Source organism: Symsagittifera roscoffensis, chromosome 6 (assembly GCF_963678635.1).
Source record: "Symsagittifera roscoffensis chromosome 6, txSymRosc1.1, whole genome shotgun sequence".
NCBI classification, from domain to species: domain Eukaryota; kingdom Metazoa; phylum Xenacoelomorpha; order Acoela; family Convolutidae; genus Symsagittifera; species Symsagittifera roscoffensis.
In genome coordinates this window covers 2,355,971-2,372,529 of record NC_087067.1, presented here as the reverse complement: position 1 = coordinate 2,372,529, position 16,559 = coordinate 2,355,971, and positions in this window count along the sequence as shown.

Below are 16,559 nucleotides of genomic sequence, written 5' to 3'. Positions count from 1 at the left end.
ACCCGCGTTTCGAAGCACATGGGTGTTACTGAAGCGATTGCTTTTGGTCCAGAACAGAAATATTTCTTAAACGAGTTTTGAAAAAGTGCTCATTCACAAAATAGTAAAAAATTCAATTTTCATGTATCGCGCCACGAGCGTATGCAGGATTTTTTCGAGGAGGAGGACCGTTTTTTCAAAACGTTTTAATTTTTTTTTCGTCAAAATTGAGTTTTGAGCAGCTTTAAAACCCTGAAAAGACCCTATTTTGTCAAAAAAAAAACTTCTGAGCCGCAGGCAAATTTAAAAAAAAGCCAAATGCCGTTTTTGGTTATTTTTCGGAAATATTTCACCATAAGTTGCGTTTTTCAGCTAGCGCTCACTTTCAAAATGTATATACTGGCGCCGAATGCGCCTTTGGAAAAACTTTAGTGCAGGTCAGCATAAAATGGATGTCTTAAAATAATACCAAAAGGGGATTCTTTGAGTGGAGGGGGAGACGATTCCCAGAGGGAAACGATTCCCTCGAAACCAGTATGTAACCGGGCAGCGTGCCAAAAAGAGTGAGCGGGAATCCTAAAGCCACTCCCGTATAATCTCAGTGCAATTTTTTTGAAGGGTTTTCTTTTATATTACTTTATTAAACTTATTTAGGCGGGACTCCCCCCCTCACGGATTCAACCCCCTCATCACCCAAAAGGTCCCCTTTTCAGAATGATCTTATGGAAAACCAATCCTAAAGTTTTTCTAATTTTTCCAAGAGGGGAGCGGTGGTGAAAACCTTAATCGTTTCTCTACTAAAATGAATGAAAAAAGTGAAAATGTTGTTTTCCCAAAAACCTGACTTTTCTCTTACAAAAACTAGGGAGTAGCCAATTATGCGGGAAATTACTCGCCCGAATGCTTCTTTCCGTTGAAATTATTATCTCAGATTTGATAGGGTAATTTTTAAGAACATTCTAAAAAACGGTCAAACTTCGAAAACTTGACTTTCAGACTTCGGTTATTTTTTTGCTAGAAGCAGGTCGTGGCCTGTAAAGTAGAGAAATTTCTCAAAACCGTGCTTCTCGATTGAAACTATAACCTGAAAACTGACACGGTAATATTCAAGTAGAGTGAAAAAAAAACTTATAAAAAACGGACCAATTTTCAAAACTTTCAATTGTTTGGGCACCATAACTTTTAAAAAGTTAAAACTGAGCGTAGTAAATTATTAAGCTAAGTTTCCAACAAACTGTTGGGTTGAATAAACTTCTGATATCAGATTTGGCAGAAGAGTTATCGAGAAAAGTCGAAAAACGGTCAACAAATCAGAAAGTTGACATTTCCGAGAACCATAGCTTTTTGTTTTAAAAAATTGGGTGTTGTAGCGGCTTAAGCAGAAGAGATTCACTCAAACTATTATTTCGATTAAACCCGAAAACCAAAAACAAGATTTGGCAGGGTAGTTGTCGAAAAAAGCCAAAAATTTCAAAAATTGATCAAAAAAGTCAAAATTTCGTTTTTCCAAACTCGTGTCAAAAAATTGGGCGTTGTCTTGTATGCAAAGGAGCTCCCCACAACCCATTCGGTTGATTGTACTCTAAGTCTCAGAAATGAGAGGGTGTTTTTTGGTTAAATTCAAAAAATTTAGAAGAAAAAACGCTCAAAAGTCGAAAAACTGATTTTCCGAGGACGATGAGTTTTTTGTAGAAAAAATCGTGAGTAGTCAAAAATTTCCATTTTTACCCACAACCTCAATTTTGGGAGGTAAGTTTTTGAGAAAATTTAAAACCATATAAAAAAACAGTGAAGAAAACTAAGAATTTGACTAGTCCGAGGGTCATAATTTTACGGGAGGGGAGCTTTTCAAATCCGATTTATTCGTTGAAACAAAAATCTGAGATTTGGAAGGTTAGTTTTTGAGAAAACCAAAATAAATCAAACATATCGGTCTTTCTATGAAAACCTTTTTTTGAAAATCGGTAGAAAGATTTTTGAGAAAAAGCCTAAAATTTTTGCGAAAACTATTAAAATTTTCCAAAGCGTCTAAAAAAATAAATTAAAAAACCCATGCACTTTCGTAATACATATTTTTCTCAAACAAAAATTCTAGGCAAACATGCCAAGCAAGCCATTTGAAGTTCAAAAAGCAGCTGAACAAAACTTAGGAAGCGGAAACTAGGACGACAACTTTTGAGCAGAGACCAGTTGAGCCAAAAAAAATATTATGTAAAAATCTTTTACCCCCTACAACTACCATGTAGTATCTAGTACCCAGCCAGTTGTTAAAATTGAAGTTTGATGAAATTGAGCATATCAGCTGAAGAGCAGCTCAAGTGATTCAACTGATTTTGTTAAACCAGTTGTTAACCCAAAAAAAGTCTTCATTCCGAGTTGATAACGGTTGCTAATTGCAAGCGTATTAACATCTGGCAAAGTAATTCAATAATGCATTATACTCCAAAAGTTCTCATTTTACCACCTATTGTAACATATCACATCATTTTTAAGGGGCGCGCGCCAAAAAAAAACGCAATTTTTGTTCAAAACTTAGCTCCGCCCTGACTGTGCTACAGCATTTTCTGACTGACCAAGGCAAAAAAAAACTTTTTTAAAGGAACGGTTTGCGCTAAAATATGTTCAAAATCGTATAAATAGGTTACTATATTAGTTTTGGGGTATTGTTCAGGGTCGGAAAAAAACTTCAAAAAACAACACTCAACCCCCTATCCGATCAAAAACGTTCCTGCGCTTGCCAATCACATAACCATTTCAAAAAGTTTTGTAGGTCTCGGCTACGCTTTCTTCGCCAACGGGGCCGCAAAACTGAGCTGCATTTGGAACTCAATGATGTTCTTCATGAGTCTGCAGAAGGATCCGAACGAGAACAAAACAAACAATAACAACAACAACAATAATAACAACACTAATAATAATGATAATAATAGTAAGCGCAAAAGGGGAGGAGGCAGAGGCGGGGTAGGGGGGAAGATTGAGACGAAGAAGGAAAGAGAGAGACGCCAACAACAGGAGCTGGAGCGCCAGGAGAATGATGACGCATCATCCATTGAGCAATCCAGGTACATGATCACAGGAACAGTCGGCTACACCCGAACACAGGTTACCTGATGCATGTAAACATCATTGCACATGTGAACTGAACTGAACTGCACGTATTTGATGTACATATCCATGCAATTCAACCCCTTCCCCTATACTCATGCACAATATCAGGAGCGATTTAGGGGGGGGGGGGGGTTGCTTCTTCTTCCTTCCTCAGGGAATTCTGCTTAAGGCGCCTTCGGCCCTTAATTATGCTTAAGGCGCCTTCGGCCCAAACATATACACTAAACTTGAGCGCAGAAGCTCGCGCTGAAAAACTTCTTGAAGTTTACCCAAAAAAAACGTTATATTGGCCTGTTTTTTCCATAAGTTTACCCACAGCGTAGAAAATTTGCAGCATCATAGGGCCTTCTTAACCGTATTTTGGGATAGTTTTGCATTCGTCCTTTGATAAAATCTGGTATTACTTTGCCCCCAGTCCTTGATAAACTCCTGGATCCGCTCCTGCACACAATATTAATCGATATGCGAGTAAATTCTGTCGCACTGCGCCCATTTGTTTTTCAAGCAACCCTACCTAAAAATGACTAGAAGACACCTAAGCAAATTTTAAGCATCTGTCCGCAAACAGTGTTTTTTCATTTAATTATTAATTTAATTATTGGTAGATGTTTACAATTCAACAGAAAAAAGCAAAAATTTAGCAAATTTGAGCCTAATTTTAATGTAATACTTCAAGTAACTTAGCCTGGTGACAAACATCGGTTGCTTATTAAAACGAATGGGTGAATACATGTCGTTTTCATGCTATTCAGTATTCAATGATTGATTGATGATAAAAGGATAGAAATTTTGTAATACCGAGCTTTTTGGCAGTTTGCAGTTGGTGATTTTTGATGATTTTTTGAATTGTGGGGAAAAGCCCTAATTTAGAACATTCTTATAAGAAACTTGTAAGATAGCGGCAATTTTCTACAATTTTTATAAGAAGTTCTAAGATTGGGGAACTTTTTTAAGATTGCCAGCCAGGGAATGCACAGGCATAAATTTATGATAAACGAACTTTAGTGTCAGTTTTTTGTGGCAAGGAAATATGCTATTGAGTTAGTATTTAGCGCAACTGATTCAAACTGCTCGTAACAGGGCAAAACTCTGAATGTTCCGAGTACCTTTCAACTGGTCTCAATTAGTTAATGTTAAATTGAAAATAACTGCCTGGTAAATGTTTGCTTATAACAAAAAGCTGCCTCAATTCAATTTGGAACAATTTACTTGTGTGGGATAATTTGCCACTTGTTAAGTATCAAACGAGTCTTTTAGACAGACTCGTGGTACTTTACCAAAGTAGTTTGCATTCGGCTGGGCCCATGCAGATCAAGAGATCGATCCGACGATGGACAAAGTTTTGTAAAATTAGTTAGAATAAAAAACCACCCCGAGCAAATATATTCCTCACTTTCTTCAAAAGTCGGAACAACAAGATACAAAATTTTCAGCTAATTGTTACAACACTACTGTTAAGTTACTTCAGTTTCACTTATAGGGAATCAAAGAAAATGCAGAATATTTACGGCTGAGAGGTGGGGGGCACACAGAATCATCTTTCATGTTATTTTCATGAAAATATCTTTCATGTTAATGCGGACATTAGGTTCTACGAGGATATCAAAGAATCTGGGGCAGTTTTTCATTATTTATTATCTGGGACAAGATGGCATAGGACAAGTTGTCTTGTGGGGCAAGTTGGTGTAGGACAAGATGGAATGGGACCAGTTGACTTGGGCAAAATGACATGTAACCGACAAATAGGGCCCTGCTCTTATATACGTGCAATTTTATTATTTTGATCCGACACTTTAAAAAAGTGATTACTTGGACTGCTGCTGGTAGTTTTTTCAATATTCAGAGCAGCTTTACAAAAAAAGTGATCATGAGGACCAATCCATAATCGGTCTGCTTTTCACTAGCTTAATCCTGTGGATATATTTGATAGTTTTAATGCGCGTATTTTTATGCGTTGCGAATTATCCAGCACTCAATCGTTTCAAACTTAATTAAGGCAATTTATTTGATAATAATAATTTGGCCCAAACCTTAGCACTTTATAGTTGATATCAGAAGACCAAAATTTGGTTTACAAACATTTATTTCGTAAAAAACTAATTGATGCCAATTAAAGGGCAGCCAGAACATTGAAAATTTCGCCCTGATATACTAGCAGTTTTATTTGATGATTTATTCAGGTCTGGATACTACTGCCCCTCCATGATTATGCCGTCAATCTGTCTCATTCATTGAAAAGTTTTGTCTCCAAATAAAGTCACAAAAAATTATTGCTTTTACACATTAGCAGAATTTACATTTAGTAGGACAGGGTAATTATCTTGTCAAAATGGCAGTTTAAACATATCTATTTATGTGCTTTCAATTACAACATTTTTTCTTGAGACGATTTGAGCTTAAGAATGCTAAACAGCTTCCAAACGTCCAAATCTGAGAGTAATGCAACATATTTCAGCCAAAAAAAACGAAAACTTTCCTGGAAGGCCTGAATCAGGGACACAACAGCAGTTCTGTAATCCATTTCCACGTGGACTTAAAATGTCTGCATGTACAGTTGCACTGCATGCCAAAGAGATATGACTTCAATGGCGTTTTTATAGAAAAAATTTAACTCAGAGAAGCACCTTATCATTTTCTGACAAAACTGATTCTTTTTTCAAATGGATTTATGAGCAAGCTCGGATAATACTTAAGAACAACGACGACAAAAAATTGTCTATAACCCCAAAATTAAAGAAAGAAATGAAATGAATATTTTACTCAACTATCGACAACTCCATTTATTGTTTAGACAAACTATTTAAAACAGATAAATACTTTTAAAAAATTAGATTAAAATTGCACAGTCAATGAAAGCTTTGTCAAAATTTTGTGCAAAAAAGCAGAAAGACTTTGATCTGCGAGTTTCAAGGAAACTCCAAACGGTTGACTGCAGGGGTGGATTTCGGATTTTCTCGAGGGGGGGGGGCGGCGATTTTCAAAAAAAACTTGTCGACCTTTTTTTTAGGTCGGCCAAATTGATTTTGCGAATTCCCCAGCCTTAAAAAATCTGTTTTGGTCAAAATTTCTGCGCCGCAAGCTCAAAAAGGCGTTTTTATGCAATTTTTCGAAAATTTCGACCAAAAAATCAAATTTTTTTCGGCGCGCTCTCCCCCTTAAAATTAGTATATATTGGCGGCAAAGATGGATATCTCAAAATCTACTGTTCTGGTTGAATGTGTCAGAAAATATTTTCGATAATTTTTTTTCAATTGACAATCTTATATGGTTTGATGCACGTACAATTCAGCTTCTGAAATCATAATTAAATCAAAATTGAAACAGTCAAGCTAATGAATTAGTGAAGCTCGAATGATTGCTCCGTTCTCTCAATTTGCTCCAACCAATTGCTGTCACTGTAGATCAGATTTCAAGTTGAGGAAAAATGTGACCTTTGCGGTGCCAGTATTTTTGATAGACAAAGTGGAGGCTTGTCTCCTTACAGCACGGGTGAGTAGCAATTATGATATGTAAAGGCCAGACTTTCAATAACCGCCATAATTTTTTGTAAACAGACAGTCTCACGACTAGCAAGCTTGCTACCCGTTTCCCTCTGAATGTGGGCACTCAGCTTCCGAACTAATCAAAGAAAAACATTCGGTAATTGTTTTTAAATTAGGATGAAAGCTGCTAGTAAATCAAAGTTGGATGGAATCTGTCATATTTTTAGCACAAATTCTGTCTTGGAACGAAACCTGCCTGCACTGTACCGAAGTCAAACAAAATTGTCTCTGAAAATGATTCGGTAAACGTCTGTGAAAAAAGGTGGTAGATCAGTGAACCAAAAACTCATGATTCAATTACGTAATCCCATTAGCTAAAAAGTGAGATTTTTGCAAAATGACAAACTTTTTTCTCAAAACCAAAATTGAATAAGAAATGGAATAAAATAACTCTTCCCATGCGCCCCGTAGTTTTAAAATTATTGCTTCAGCCTAGGGGAAATTTATTCTATGAATCTTTGATTCCGCAATTGATGGAATTATTACGTGAATCGGTTTACTGATCTAGTAATTTACTGACAAATCGGTTTACTGAACGCACCCCAAAAAATGTGAAAGATTGCACTTCTTTAGGCATAATATAAAAAATAAGGAAAAATGTATTCGTTTCTTTTTTTACTAGAACAAACCACAGCTAACCATCGAGCTCAACTGCGAAACATCCGGGACCATACAATTGTTGAGTTGCAATGCCTTCATATCCATTTCAATTGAAAATATTTAATTTAAAAAAATTGTCTGTCAAGAAAAAAGTTTGAGAATTTTTGTGAGCATTTGATAAATCCGCTTCTTTGATGGTGCTCGGATCGTTTGCCCAATTCTTCTCAAAATTTGCCAGTTTATGCTGAGTCTAAGTCTTTCCCCGATTTGAGTCGAAGAGGCGAAAACGGAGTATCTATGTACTTCATCTTAATCTGGATTCCTATTTCAAGAGCTTTTGTTCGAACTTTTGAAAAAAAAATGACAAACAACTTGTGTTCGGGTGGTTTTTTCTCCAAAAAAGTTTTCAGCTAAGTATTTTTGACAATTTTATATACAATCTGAAAGATATTGACGCCCTGAGCTCAACATGAAAAGAAAACTTTTTTACCTGAGTTCTTTTCTTTGTGATAAATAACGCGTTAAATCAGCTCACGATTAACGCGTATGGAGGCTGCAAAATAAAACGGCCCAACAATCATCTAAGTTGATTTGAGGCAGGCTATTTGGTTTAAAACACCTCTTTACGAATTAAAAAAAACGTATCCTTTTGTAATTCCGTGTGAGAGAAATTAAGCCAGAAGAAAATTTCAAAAAACAATTCGTTTCAATTTCACCAATTTTAACTAAAAAACGTTTTCAGATACCTTGAAGTGCATTCAAAAACTTAAATGTTCAACTCTGATAAAAACTGATTTTTTCTAAACTATTGACTGCTGGTGAACAAGCAAAATCTATCATAATTTGTTTCCGGATTACCTAATTGTTCCGACTTTCGAAGCAAACGGAATATTTATGCTCGGGCGGTTTTTTTATTCAGTCAATTTTCTCCGATCGAAACAATAGTTTTAACCAAAAATTTTATACCTTATTGAATACATTGTTTTCCGGAGTTGAAATGAAAAAAGATATTTTATCTCCGATTGTAGTAGTGGTAGTAGTATATCTTGTAATTCGTACTGCCAGTGGTTTTTTATTCTCTGGCTACAGCGTCAGTTGTCGACTTGGAAACTATCTTTGCTGGGGTAATGACGGTTTGTGCTGAGGATAATGTTTGGATCAATTATTTCCGTTAGCGTTACTGCTATCATGAATCGATCCAGCCATGGTTTCAATAACCAAGGGTGGGTCAAAAAAATGCCCCAGCTCATAATAATGGTATTCCTGAATCTGGCCAGTTGACTTGGTCTAGAAACATTGCTAGCTGGGATTGTTTATGGGATACCAGATACTCTGCGACGGTAAGTAACCAAAGATTGTATAAAAAAAAACGTTCAATTTCTACACTGCCTGTAAACTTTAATAATATACCCTTTTCTTTTAAAAAATGTATATGAATTTGAAATCATTGTTTGAATATTGACTGATTTCATGCTCAGTTAGTTTCGCATGTGGCGTTTACACTTTGTGCGCAAGCAATCAAAATCATATTGCCCATATTTTCAAGCAAATCAAGGATGCTGCTCCCGCGCAGTGCCACAAGGATACGGAAAAAGTATTGTGCTGTGATAGCGATTAATGAGTTTCGGAAAAATGAGACATGCATTAGAAGGAAAACGACGCCTCGTCCCAAAAATGTGACATTTTCACAACCACCCAAAAGTTCCTAGGGTACCATTTTACGAAACCTGTTTTTGGTCGATCAATCACAAAACTTATCTAATGGCCGCTAATGCGCTAAATTGAGACATGCATTAGGAGGAAAACGACGCCTCGTCCCAAAAATGTGACATTTTCACAACCACCCAAAAGTTCCTATGGTACCATTTTACGAAACCTGTTTTTGGTCGACCAATCACAAAATTTATCTAATGGCCGCTAATGCGCTAAATTTTTGGTGCAGCGCACAAAAAGGCGCAATTTTTGGTCAAGTTTTTCCATAAACATCCATAAATTGATGTTTCCTGAAACAAAATTAAGAAATTTTTTTTGGTTTTTTAAGTTATGTAGGTTAGCTCGGGAAATAGATTTGGTCGAAATTTTTTTTAAAATCGTCCCTTTCAAAAAACTTGGATTTGCCTTGCGGTGTGTAAAATGCTTCATAGACGGAGCACGGAAGAGATAAACTTTTCTCCCTTCCTCAGAAAAAAAAACGAGCAATAGCTGTCTGCGGATCATGGAGTTAACTTGCCAAACAAAAAAGCAAAGTTTTTATTACTGGGTTTTGATGTAGCTAGATAATGTCAGAACAAAAGTTGAACCGGTTTTATTGCCTGTTCCAGATCGATGTCTAAGACGACGACTCCCTCCGGAAAATCACGCGACAATATAGAAATGAAGCCACTCAAAAAATAGCGGAAATTGAAAACACCCATGCTTAATAGAAGTTTCTCACTGCAATTACGACAAACTTTCACGTACAAAACAACAAAAAGTGACAGAAGTAATAGTGTTACCATCCACTGAATTAGTTTAACTTAATCATATCACAAATGAATGTCACTTTCATCACTTATATGATTCAATTAGCGACCAGAAATTAATGAACAAGCTTCAATTAATGCAGAAATATATAAATAGTTTTATTTTCCATCGATTTTTTTTCTATTCATAAGGCAAGCAGATATCATTAGCAAAACTCGCATTCGGTGCTAACTTTTGAGTTTCAAAAACAAGTTATTGTTCCGTTTTTCGAAGAAACCGCAGGAATATTTTTGCTTAGGTTTTTCTTTTTCTGACAATTTTTGGCTATGAAATTTGGACAATTCCGATACAATCTGAAAGATATTGATGCTCTGACTAGATGAAAAAGTTTCAAAAACGACAATCTTTTGTGACTTTGAAGTTAATTTAATCAAAAATTAGTATGCGAAACAAATTTAAAAAGTTGAAATCTTTCATTTTTTCCCTATTTTTCATTTAAAGCTACTTCAAACACATTAAAACGATAGATGATAATTTTCATGGTTTTGCCCTGATACGAGTGACCTTGCTTTTAAATGACAACCATTTGCTCCACATGGAAGAATGGAATTTGATCACTCTAAGAATTGATTGTGTTCGTAAACTGGGAGCTAATTTTCAACACAGAGGCTACACTAAGCGGAGCTTTGCAGCCCTAAAACAAAAACAAGCTTTACAAGACGGAGGATGAATTGGAAACCCCCAGTTTGTTAAAGTAAAAGGGAAATATAATTACAAAAATGCATACATTTGTCTCGCACATTATGTGAAAAAATTGACAAGAAGCACAACAACCAGCAATAAACAAACATTCAATAAGCATTCACCGTGCGGCAACTAAGCAGAAAATATTTAGATAGACGCCATTGGAATCGAAACAAACTGGAACCAAAAAAAAATTTGACATGATTTTCATCTCTAAAACTATGCAAAATGAAGTGTCTTAGCCATTTTAAATAAACCGAAATCAGAGCTGATACTTAACAACAACGGCGAAGCGAAGCGGAGCTTCACATCACTGGCGATACAACGCAAGCGCGGTATTTAAAGCTAGTAAACAAAAAATGAGACGGAAATGACACTATCGAAAAAAAATTAGGAAAAAATAATTTCACAACACAGTAAAAAAAACACAACCACCAGTATTAAATATCTTTTTAATATTTATCGAGCAGCCACTAAGCCCATCGACAAAAAATGGGTAAAACCCATTGAGCCGAATACAAAAAAAGGTCAAATTTCAAAACGCATGAAAACTTTAAACACGAAACACCCGATTTTTTTTGAAGAAAAGTAATCATTTTTGTCTTTCAAAAGGCACGAAATAAGATAACAAAGCCAACAAGACTGCTCGTATCAGGGCGAAGCCCTGAACGTTCTGACTGCCTTTTAAGGTTTATGGAGCAGTAATAACATTTAAAAATTCAATGAAATAAAACAAAATCAAAAAAAATTTTTCTCAAACTTGAAATTTTTTATGAAAATCATCCCCCCACACGCCATACAAAGTACAAAAGGATAGATTTCGCTCCTTGTAACAAACCAATTATGGCACATAAGCTTCTTTTAACCAATTTGGAACAATTTCTAAGACGGATTAACTCTCCGCTTACGCGTTAATAGCGCGAAATAAATCGCGCGTTAATTGTCCCAAATTGGCCAAAATGACAATCTTTAAACCCCCGTAACTTTACGAAAAATGATCAAAGGTGAAATATCTTCTCAAATATGAGCTCAAGACAACAATACCTTTCGAATGATGTAAAAAAAAAAATTCCGTCAAAAATGGCTAGTTAAAAAGTCGAAATTTGTCTGAAGCAAAAAAACCCCACCCCGAGCACAAATATTCCGTTAGTTTCATATCGAAAGTCGCAACAATGAAACAGAAGCCGAATTATGTTTTAAAGGAGAAAAGCAAAAAGAATTGCTATCTAAACAGATTCCAAAATGAATTTAAAAAACTATGAGAAAAGAAAAAAAGTAACCGTTTGTTGTGCAGCAGAGAAACTACCGAAAATAGTAGTTACAAATTTGAAAAAAAAAACATGGACTCTTCATTTGAATCACTCTTTTGTTTATGGAAATTTTTTCATATTTCTTGCCTAAATGGAGGTGGCATATTAGTTAAGATAGCGAGATTATTGCGAAATTAGTTTTCGGAACGTTTCTGATACTTTAATTGATCTCTCCCTATCACGACTGACGATTGTCTTTGATGTGTCACTGGACCGTCTTTAAAAGACTTTGCTGCTTTTGATTTTGGAAGAAAAAATCACCAAGAAGCAAAATCCTGAAACAAGGAGCGTTTTGGCATAACCGTTTGCAGCAAAAAAGTTTTATGTATTACAGTAGAATTGACTAAAATGTTATAAATCCCGAAAATACTGTAAAACGTTGCCTACTAAATTGTATCAATATCAGAAAATTCAACGGAGGCGAAATAGTAATGCGCTGACTTCGAGATCGTCAAATCGTGCAATTGATCCCCTGTCATGGCAATGATAGTGTGTGAAAACAAGGTCTCACTTGACCTCTAGCTTCAAGTCTACCACAGGGTACCACGTGAACGTTCTTGACAAAAAAAACACGTGGAAGTTCTAGACGCAAAAAAAACGACCTTGAGTCGCAAAAAACAGAGCTTCGCTCAACAAAAAAAAATCAGTCTGGAATGTAAGTAAATAAGAGAAACGGACTATGCTTAGACAGAAGACAAAGCCTGTCATAGATCCCCTGCGAATCGCAGAAACGAAAAAAAAAAGACTTAAGCAATTGAGTCCAGTAAGAAAAAAATGACGAAAAGTACATCTATAAAAATTTCATGCAATTATGTTGAATGATGTTCACTTTGCGGAAAACAAGTCGAGCAACCTGGTCACCAGTTTTAAACAAAAATTCAAACAAGTTCAACAGATGGCAACAAAGACAACTTTATGGATAGACGCCAGCTGATCCGAAAAGAAAATTATTGTCATTAATAGTTTTGAGCTTTGAATTTTTGAAACTCGCAGCTGTTACTGCTTAAAAATTAAAACATAGAACCGTTGTTATGTCAGGCATATACCCTATAGCTAGTAGTCAGGTGCCGAAGACATAGAAATTGATCAGGGATATAGTTAATACCAATATCGTTAACTAGTCTACAAAATTGTGAGCCTGATAACAATGTGTCATTATTATTAAATTGCTCTACGATAATCAATCCATTTCAATCGGTGGCGTCCCTCATGCTTGAAGGACCAAATGCTTGAAATTAATTTTAGCTTACTTTCAGCCAATCAGAATTGAGTATTCAAAATCTAAAAATAAATCGCGAAAATCTCAAAGTAAGAATATAAATCCAGGCCATTAGTGTTAATATTAGCCTATTAGATAATAAGCAGATGATTTTTCACATATTGCAGGATCGAAATAGCCAGGATCAGACCGTCATTGTGGACAATAATTTAGGACCAAGTTAACATCTTCCCCTCTTAACACGTTTAGGGGGGAGGATGTTAACTTGGTTCTAAGTTGGGAATTTCCAGCCAATCAGAATCGAGCATTTTACATGCAGCGCTTAGCAAATTTAATTTAATTTAAGCGCTGGGGTGGAGGATCTTAACTTGCTCTATTAGAGGGGAGGATGTTAACTTGATCCATAATTTACTATTTTAAAATCCAAGAAAAACGAATGCGCTTAGTTTTTGGCCGGATCGAAAAGGGCGAAAAACCTCCGGCCCAAAAATTTAAATGGCGTCAGTTGAACGCAAAAATTCGAAAACTGAGAAACTTTTATCAACTTGAACTGATAAATCTTGATGTTTATCTGAATAATATTGCGGTTGTAACCCACAATTTGTAATATTTTTAATTATTTTCTTCTGATTTGATACATTATTTTCTGTTAATATTAACTTCGATTTTTAGGGAGAGGCATTTAGCCAAAAAGAACGCTTAGCAATTTTGATTTGTTGAAATTTTTCAAGCATTCGGTCCTTCAAGCATGAGAACCCTCCCCATTTCAATCTATATGGATCATTTTCTGATCAATTTTATAGCTTTGTATTGAATTTTATAGCTTATAAGCTCAAGGTTTAGCTTGGCTCCATTTCTTTTAATTTGCAAAAAAAACTTTGATTTGGACAGCATAATAAAAATGCCGAAAAAGCCTCAGCATCGACTGGAATGATAATGCTGCGGCGAAGCTGCATTTAGCAAAAACAAACTCTAGAAACTAAAAATCATTGAAAAAAGTATTAAGTCAAATCAACTTCATTCATGTTGAGAAAACCAAAAAATGAGCATTTAGAAATCGAATACAAAATTCACAACAAGGTGAAGTGCTCTTAGCTTAAACACAAAGAATTCAAAGTGAGCTCTGAAAATGCCTGAAAACAAAAAGAGCCTGAAAAAATTGGCTCTGAAATACAAGATTCGAGAGACTACGCGATTCGAACTACATACCTTCAGATTGACAGCCTAATTCCTTAAACGGATACTAAAAGGTTGGCTATATAACTAACTACAAATAGCGTTTTGCGCTTCAGATGTTTCCATTTGTGGTAAAAAAAACCTTGCTTACATTTCAGGTGCTTGCATTTGCTGTGAGCTTCAAAAACCAGTTATTGTTCCGTTTTTCGTAGAAATCGAAGGAATTTTTTTGCTTAGGTTTTTCTTTTTTTCCTGATTAGTTTTGGCTCTGAAAGTTTGACAATTTTGATACAATCTGAAAGATATTGATGCTCTGACTAGATGAAAAAGTTTCAAAAACGACAATCTTTTGTGACATTGGAGTTAATTTAATCAAAAATTAGTATGCGAAACAAATTTAAAAAGTTGAAAACTTTCATTTTTCCCCTATTTTTCATTTCAAGCTACTTCAAACACATTAAAACGATAGATGATAATTTTCATGGTTTTGCCCTGATACGAATGATTTTGCTTTTAAATGATAACCATTTGCTCCACATGGAAGAATGGAATTTGATCACTCTAAGAACTGAACGTGTTCGTAAATTGGGAGCTAATTTTCATCACAGAGGCTACACTAAGCGGAGCTTTGCAGCCCTAAAACAAAAACAAGCTTTACAAGGCGGAGGATGAATTGGAAACCCCCAGTATGTGAAAGTAAAAGGGAAATAGAATTACAAAAATGCATACATTTGTCTCGCACATTATGTGAAAAAATTGACAAGAAGCACAACAACCAGCAATAAACAAACATTCAATAAGCATTCACCATGCGGCAACTAAGCAGAAAATATTTGGATAGACGACACTGGAACCCAAACAAACTGGAACCGAAAAAAAATTTGACATGATTTTCATCTCTAAAACTATGCAAAATGAAGTGTCTTAGCCATTTTAAATAAACCGAAATCAGAGCTGATACTTAACAACAACGGCGAAGCGAAGCGGAGCTTCACCTCACTGGCGATACAACGCAAGCGCGGTATTTAAAGCTAGTAAACAAAAAATGAGACGGAAATGACACTTTCGAAAAAGATAAGGAAAAAATAATTTCATAACACAGTAAAAAAAACACAACCAACAGTATTAAATATGCTTTTAATTTTTACCGAGCGGCCACTAAGCCCATCGACAAAAAGTGGGTAAAACCGTTGAGCCGAAAACAAAACAGGCCAAATTTCAAAACGCATGAACTCTTTCAACACGAAACACCCGATTTTTTTTTGGAGAAACCTATCATTTTTGTCTTTCAAAAGGCATGAAATAAGATAACAAAGCAAATAAACACAGAAGGCGACTTAAGTTTTGAAGGATAGAAAGCAAAAAAAAACTGCTATATAAACAGATTCCAAAATGAATTTAAAAAATTATGAGAAAAGAAAAAAAGTAACCCTTTGTTGTGCAGCAGAAAAACTACCGAAAATAGTAAAGTTAAAAATTTGAAAAAAAACATGGACTCTCTATTTGAATCACTCTTTTGTTTATGGAAATTTTTTCATATTTCTTGCCTTAATGGAGGTGGCAATTTAGTTAAGATAGCGAGATTATAGCGAAATAAGTTTTCGGAACGTTTCTGATACTTTAATTGATCTCTCCCTATCACGACTGACGATTTTCTTTGATGTGTCACTCGACCGTCTTTAAAAAGACTTTGCTGCTTCTAATTTTGCGAGGAAAAATCACCAGGAAGCAAAAATCCTGTAACAAGGAGCGTTTTGGCATAACCGTTTGCAGCAAAAAAGTTTTATGTATTACAGTAGAATTGACTAAAATGTTATAGATATACTGCAAAACGTTGCATACTTAATTGTATCAATATCAGAAAATTCAAGGGAGGCGAAATAGTAATGCGCTGACTTCGAGATCGTCAAATCGCGTAATTGATCCCCTGTCATGGCAATGATAGTGTGTGAAGACAAGGTCTACCACAGGGTACCACGTGAACGTTCTAGACAAAAAAAAAACACGTGAAAGTTCTAGACGCAAAAAAAAACGACCTTGAGTCGCAAAAAAAGAGCTTCGCTCAACAAAAAAATTCAGTCTGGAATGTAAGTAAATAAGAGAAACGGACTATGCTTAGACAGAAGAAAAAGCCTGTCATAGATCCCCTGCGAATCGCAGAAACGAAAAAAAAAATAAGACTTAAGCAATTGAGTCCAGAAAGAAAAAAAATGACGAAAACTATATCTATAAAAATTTCATGCAATTATGTTGAATGATGTTCACTTTGAGGAAAACAAGTCGAGCAACCGAGTCACCAGCTTTAAACAAAAATTCAAACAAGTTTAACAGATGGCAACCAAGGCAACTTTATGGATAGACGCCAGCTGATCCGAAAAGAAAATTATTGTCATTAATAGTTTTGAGCTTTGATTTCTT